Below are 7902 nucleotides of genomic sequence, written 5' to 3'. Positions count from 1 at the left end.
GTACAGGCACGGGACTCTCTTACCTCGATCTCCTCAGTACTGGGGTACAGGCACAGGACTCTCTTACCTCCATCTCCTCAGTACTGGGGTACAGGAACACTCCAAGCTCAGCTTTACATGGATGCTGGCGTCTAAATTCAGAGTGGTGTGCTTGCACAGCACACGAGCAAGCCATCTCCTCCCTCCTATGTTTTATTTTCTTTAACTTTAAAAATCCTAATGCCTTGGACTGGGGATGTGGCTCAATTGATAGAGGGCTTGCCTAGCATACAATAAGCCCTGGGTTCAGTTCCAAGGCCCACATAGGCCAGGCATATTTCATGACTACAACCCCAGTGTCCAGGAGATGAAGCAGGAGGGCAGCCTCAGCTACTTAGAGTCTGAGACCAGGCAGACTAAATAGCCTGTCAAAAAATAAATAAACAAGCCTGGGAATGGTGGTGCATGCCTCTAATATGTCTCTAATTCTGGCTCTCAGAAGGCAGAAGCAAGCAAATTTCTCTGAGTTTGAGGACAGAATGATCTACATAGAGAGTTCTAGGCGATTCAGGGCTGCACAGTTAGACTGTACCTCTAAATATATACATACACATACATACATATATGTGTGTTCATATATATTTACACTGAATACTCAGTCATGATGCATAAATTAAATGGTGCATAATCTCACAACCTTACATAGCAACAACAGGTGCTACAGCATATTGAAAACACCATGAGAAGAGACAGATGCCAGTCATGAAGGACACATCTTCTAAATCACAGTGAATTGCTGCAATAAGAACAAGATGACTGGGACATTGCCTGGGAATATGCCCCTTGGAGGTTGCATTGTTCCAGTTCACAGAAGACAAACGGAGAAAACTCCACCCATCATCCTCCTGCCCCCGCTGAATCTGCGCTTTGTCCAGCAGGGCATGAGGCTTTATGGAACTAGCCATTTGCTCCTAGCGATGGACAAGCACAGGAGCAGACCATGTGAGGTGGGATTGTGTCTGCTTTCACATCTGGCAGCCACAGAAAAGGTCCCTCCCTGCTGCACAGAGTGTATGAGAGAACATCAGAAAGATGACCGACCTTTTTCCCATGTGGTTTCCTTCATTCCATTTAAACCATAGAGAATGGAGAAAACCTGTAAGTATAATATCTCCAGCCATGTTGTTCTGAGGCTTTCCCTCCTATCAAATGGGCTGAGTGGCAGGTGAGACAGGCTAGTGTAAGGCTCTTGTCACCATGCCCAGCAGCCTGGTTCAATCCCTGGGACTCACATGATGGAAAGAGAGAGCAGACTCTGGCAGGTTGTTCTCTGACCTCCACATAAGCACTGCAGTAACACACACACAAACAACCCAAAATAAATACAAACAAATAACCATCTTTTATAGATGTTATGCCAAACTGTCCTCACCAGTGTGTGTTAGTATTAATGATAAGTCATATGGCACAAGCGTACTAACATGGTGGAAACATAATCCATTCCTTCAGACCGTCCCAGCAGGAACACCAATTGGCCTGTAGTGGGCAGGAAGACAATCAAGTACCCTGCACTCACATGACTGTCTCCTGGAAAACTGAATCAGCAGTGTTCTCCTGCACTTGGGCTCTAAAGTCCTGCCCAGATCAGGAAATGTACACCTTACCGACATTTAATGTGTTTGAACAGCCCTAACCTTGATCTCATCTATTTTCCGTTCTTGCTACACAGGTCATTGCTCTCTGGAAGAGAGTTACCCTAAACCAAATAGGAAATGGCTGAAGAGTCGTTTAAGACACAGGAGTCTGCACAACTTTCTGCTGTCAAGACCACTAGAAAAAATCTCCCAGAAGGGCCTTAAGTTCAACGTGACCTCCACTACCTGCTTCTTTTAGTGGTCTGGGGGACATAGCTCAGTAGTCTAGTCTGGCATGTGCAAGGCCCAAGGTTTGATACCCAGAACCACAAATGTGTGTGTCTGTGTGTGTCTGTGTGAGCCTGTGTGTGTCTCTCATCTGTGTGTGTCTGTCTGTGTCTGTATGTCTCTCATCTGTGTCTGTGCCTCTGTGTGTCTCTTTGTGTGTGTGTGTGTGTGTCTCATCTGTGTCTGTGTGTCTCTTTGCATGTATGTGTTTGTGTCTGTTTCCTGAACTAGATTTTGAGGAATGAATAAGAAATAATCTCTTAATACAGGAATCTGATGAGTTTGGAAAATCCAAAGTATGTGTATGTTCACATATGTACACATGTATGCATATGTAGGATATAATTTTGTATTTTCTATCACAGTTTTGCTTTAGTAGGTTATTGAAACAAGAATGTGTATTGGCCACAGGTCCTGTTGATTCTCCTAGTACATGCACTTTTAACGACCTTTAATCTCCCCTTACAGTCTACTCCCATTGAATCAGATAGAGTTCTTTTCCCCCAGATCCTGTGATCTCCATCTAACACGTACTCTTTTCACAAATATCATTCTGTGCTAGACACCACAGTGAGGCTGCAATACAGTACATGTCGGGGTCAGCAAGTGGTGAGCAGGAGCTGATATCCCTATCAGCCACAGTTCCTTCCTAGTCTAGGGACTTTGCACACTACACAAAAGTTTTTGGAAACCACTGTAATTTTTTTAAAATAATTTTTTAGAGTTATATGTATGAGATGGGAGGTGGTCTGTGCATGTGAGTTTAGGTGCCCATGGAGGCAAAAAAAAGGCATCGATCTCCTGGTGCTCGAGTAACTGCCTGCCATGGGCACTGGGAACCAAACTTGGGTCCTCTGCAAGAGCAGCTAGTGTTCTTAACCACTGCACCAACTCTCTAGCCTCAGGATTTTTAGTAAGATGGAAACTATTCACACCAAGGCTATGGCAGAAGGATTGTGAGTTTGAGGTCAACATGGGCTGAATAACAATAGCTTGTGTCAAAAAACAAAATTAAGACAGCTTTCTGATCTAGACAATATCAGATACCCCCAGTGATGCTGAAGCCATGGGTCATGTACCACTGTGAGCATCTGGGTTCTACACAAGAAACAATGGGGACCAAAGGCAGCAGAATCAAAGGATAAGGTGGACAAAACAGATTTTAAAAAACTGGCATGACTCATTGAATAACCACTACAGAGTTGCTGTAACACCTGCCAATTGTAAGGGAGGCTAATGGAATGGATCTGCAAAATCTTTACAAAGCTTGTTAGTTTTGAAAAGAAAACTTTCTTTTGAAACAAAAGTCTTTTATATAGCCTAGGCTGGCCTCCAAATGGTTATGTAGCTAAGTGTAGTGAGTGACATTTCATTTGTATTTTAATAAATAAAGCTTACCTGAAGTTCAGAGAGTAAAACGGTGGCACTGATCAGCCTTATAGACCAGGCACACACCTTTAATCCCAGTAGCCACACTAGTTTGCCATAGAGAGCAGGCAGCAGTGGTGCACACCTTCAATCCCAGAACTAGAGAGGAATATAAAACAAGAGGAGACAGCCCTCACACACAATCTCATTCCGACATTCCTAGAGTCAGGATCGCCATTTTGGACTGAGGTAGAGGTAAGAGCCAGTGGCTGGCTGTTTTACTTTTCTCACCTCCAGACTTTTTTTCTGTTTTCTGTTTCTGGATTTTTAATCAATCATGATACAGATAAGGATGACCTTGAGCTTCTGATTCCCTGCCTCTACCTCAGAATGCTAAGCTTATAGTTATCTACCACCATTCTCTATAGACAATAGTTTTGAGGGATTTTGTCTCAGTTTTTATTTATCATTATTTTGTGTGTGTGTGTGTGTGTGTGTGTGTGTGTGTGTGTGTGTGTGTGTGGCTGAGATACAGATGGGCATATGAGGTTTAGGGGATAATTTTGTAGGGCAGTTTTCCATCTACGTTTGTGTGGATTCCACAGATTAAACCAACCCTGAACAGGAAGTGCCTTGGCTGCCTCACTGGCCTAAATACAGCTTTTTGAGATTAGTTGTTGCTTTTCCCTTGGACTAGAGTTTGGTTCCCAGCACCCACCTCAAGTTACTCACAACTGTCTGTACGAACAGCTCTTGGGGATCTGGTGCCTTTCTGGTCTCTGAGAGTACCCATGAGCACACGCGCGTGCGCACACACACACATTCTCTCACACACACTCACACATGCACACCCACATTCTCTCTCTCTCTCCCTCTCACACACACTCACACACACACACTCACACACACACTCACACACACACTCACACACATACACACACACTCACACACACATACACACACACTCACACACACATACACACACTCACACACACACATACACACACACATACACACACATACACATACACACACACTCACACATGCACACACACTCACACATGCACACCCTATCTCTCTCCCTCTCACACACACATACTCACACATGCACACCCTCTCTCTCTCTCACACACACACACATACACACACTCACACACACACGTACACACACACTCACACACACACATCCACACACTCAAACACACATACACACACACTCACACACACATACACTCACACATGCACACCTTCTCTCCCTCCCTCCCTCTCTCACACACACACACACACACTCACACACGCACACCCTCTCTCTCTCTCACACACACACTCACACACTCACACACACATACACACACACTCACACACACATACACATACACTCACACACACATACACACACACTCACACACATACACACACTCACACATGCACACCCTCTCTCTCTCCCTCCCTCCCTCTCACACACACATACACACACACTCACACACACACATACACATACACTCACACACACATACACACACACTCACACACATACACACACATACACACACTCACACATGCACACCCTCTCTCTCTCCCTCCCTCCCTCTCACACACACATACACACACTCACACACACACATACACACACACTCACACACACATACACACTCACACACACATACACACACACTCACACACACACATACACACACTCACACATGCACACCCACACTCTCTCTCCCTCCCTCCCTCACACACACACACACACACACTCACACACACACTCACACATGCACACCCTCTCTCTCTCTCTCACACACACACACACTCACACATGCACACCCACACTCTCTCTCTCACACACACGCACACTCACACACACACTCACACACACGCACTCACACATGCACACCCTCTCTCTCTCTCTCACACACACACACTCACACATGCACACCCACACTCTCTCTCTCTCTCTCACACACACACACACTCACACACACAGAGATGCTTTCAGCCAGGGTGTGTGTTGGCGCACAGTCATGAAATTATCTCATTCTCTTTGACTCTCCCCACACGTTCCTCTTCTTTCCATGCCTTATAAGAACAAAACCGTCCACACCACTGCGAGCATCACATCTGTATTAAACTCCCAATCACTCTCATTCCGCCACCAACTAGAAATGAGAAGCAGCCTGTTCTGTTTCCCAAGCAAAAGTTGAAAGAATCATTCTAATTGGACAGATGAAGGTCACGTGGCCACTGCCAGCTAAACCAGTATAAAAGACCCTGACTGGCTTACCCCCGTCACATGATCCACCCCTTTGTGTCAGAAGAGTTGAATTTGTGGGGGAAGGGATGGAGCAGTGGGTGCTGGATGCTTCCCACACCTCTCTACTGACTGTGTTCTGTCAGGACATGGTGCCAACCTTGTCCACAACAAATGGGCCTGTGAAGGGTGCTGACTACAATTTACTTATGTCTGCTAGACTAGGGGGCATTGGGAGCAGGCTAAGTACCACTAACCTCAGACTCCTCTCATGTCTATCACAATGCCTAGAACATTGATGGCTTAAATTATTTGTTGAACTAATGCCACTGAATGAAATGATGAAATTAAGAATTGCAAGGTGTAGTGATAGGAGCGGCGGGCTGCGTTCCCACCCAGCTCCCGCACGGCTAGCTTTACCCAAAATAATTACACGGAACCTGTATTCCTTTAAACACTGCTTGGCCCATTATATACAGCCTCTTCTTGGCTAACTCTCACACCTCGACTAACCCATTTCTAATAATCTGTGTAGCGCCAAGAGGCAGTAGCTTACCAGGAAGATCTTAACCTGTGTCTGTGTCAGGTGGGAGAATCATGGCGACTGCCTGACTTGGCTTCTTTCTCCCAGCATTCTGTTCTGTCTACTCCGCCTACCTAATTTTCTGTCTTATTAAAGGGCCAAGGCAGTCTCTTTATTTAACCAATGAAATTAACACAAAACAGAAGACTCTCCCCCATCAGCAAGGGGCTGGCAAGAAGACCAAACCTAAAGAGATCCATTCCATCCCCAGGACCCACATGGTTGAAGACCATGACCAAAAAGACCAAACCTAAAGAGATCCATTCCATCCCCAGGACCCACATGGTTGAAGGGGAGAACAGACTCTGACCTCCACAGGTGCTCCACGGAACCTCTGTACTCCTGTCCCACAAACTAACTAACTAAGTAGATAAAATAATTAGCCGGGCGGTGGTGGCGCACGCCTTTAATCCCAGCACTCGGGAGGCAGAGGCAGGCAGATCTCAGTGAGTTCGAGACAAGCCTGGTCTACAAGAGCTAGTTCCAGGACAGGCTCCAAAACCACAGAGAAACCCTGTCTCGAAAAACCACAAAAAAAAAAAAATTAAGTTGCAAGAGAATGAAGACTTTTTCAACATCCCTCCAGAGAGGAATACAAGCAAGATGGAATTAAACCACCTCTGACCAATGGATGCCTAAGAAATACTGTCTACTGTACTACTTCACTTCTTTAGCATGTATGTGCATGCACTAAGGCTTGAACTAGGGCCTTATGTAGAGTTAGTAAACATTTTACCATTGAGCTGTGCCTCCCACCCCTATTTTATGAAAAACATAAATTGTTATTTATAATTAACTGATAATAATTCAGTTATTATCAGATGACCATTAATATGTGTGGTGATTTGGTCAATGTTACAACATAGTATTGCAAACACCAATGCTTGTAGATACATCATAGAGATGAATGCATTGTAAGACAACAGGAAGTAAAATCTGTGGTGAACTACAGCTTCATAGAACACTAGGATAGTCATATAGCCTTTGTCAGGTCCAAAGGACATTGTATTTTCCTATATTCCAAAAGGCAGTCGAAATATCCAGAAATGGGCTCAACCTGAACTATAGGAGGACTTTTGGTGGTCAGATAAAAGACAGCATTCCCTAGGAGCTTTCCCTTATTTTTATCATCATCATCATCATCATCATCATCATCATCATCATCATCATCATCATCATTATTATTTGTCAAAGGACAAATGACTATCTATGGTACCTAGTAACATACCAAAGCCCATGCTGGACTCCAGGCCCCCTCAGTATCATCAAAAGTACTTGTTACACATCTGAGTCCATGCTAGCTAGCACTCTAGGCCTTCTCACAGCGTTGTCTACCCTCCACTCCCTCCAGCTCATGGGCTTCTCTCCCCACAGCCACTCATTCTCCTGCTAGTTGTGATATGTGTGCTTGTGGACTTTTCTCTCCCACCAGCCAGCTCCCAAATAACCACACAGAGACTTATTAATTATAAATGCTCAGCAGATAGCTTAGGCTTGCTTCTAATTAGCACTTACAAGTTAAACTAACCCATTGCTAATAATTTATTTGCTGCCACGTGGCTCATGACTTGTTATCTCATCTTGCACACACCCTGCTTCCTCTGTACCTGGCTGGCAGTTTTACCCTTCGTTATGCCAGTGAGCTCTCTTTGTGTCCATAAGTCCCATGTAACCTCTTCCTGCCTAACTACTGCTCATTTAGCTTTTTATTAAACCAGTGAGAGCAAGACATCTTCATAGTGTACAAGATTATTTCACAACATGTGCTCTCCCTCTCTCTCTCTCTCTCTCTCTCTCTC

Source organism: Microtus ochrogaster, chromosome 7, assembly GCF_000317375.1.
Source record: "Microtus ochrogaster isolate Prairie Vole_2 chromosome 7, MicOch1.0, whole genome shotgun sequence".
Classification (NCBI taxonomy): domain Eukaryota; kingdom Metazoa; phylum Chordata; class Mammalia; order Rodentia; family Cricetidae; genus Microtus; species Microtus ochrogaster.
Note: the sequence above shows the minus strand (reverse complement) of the source record.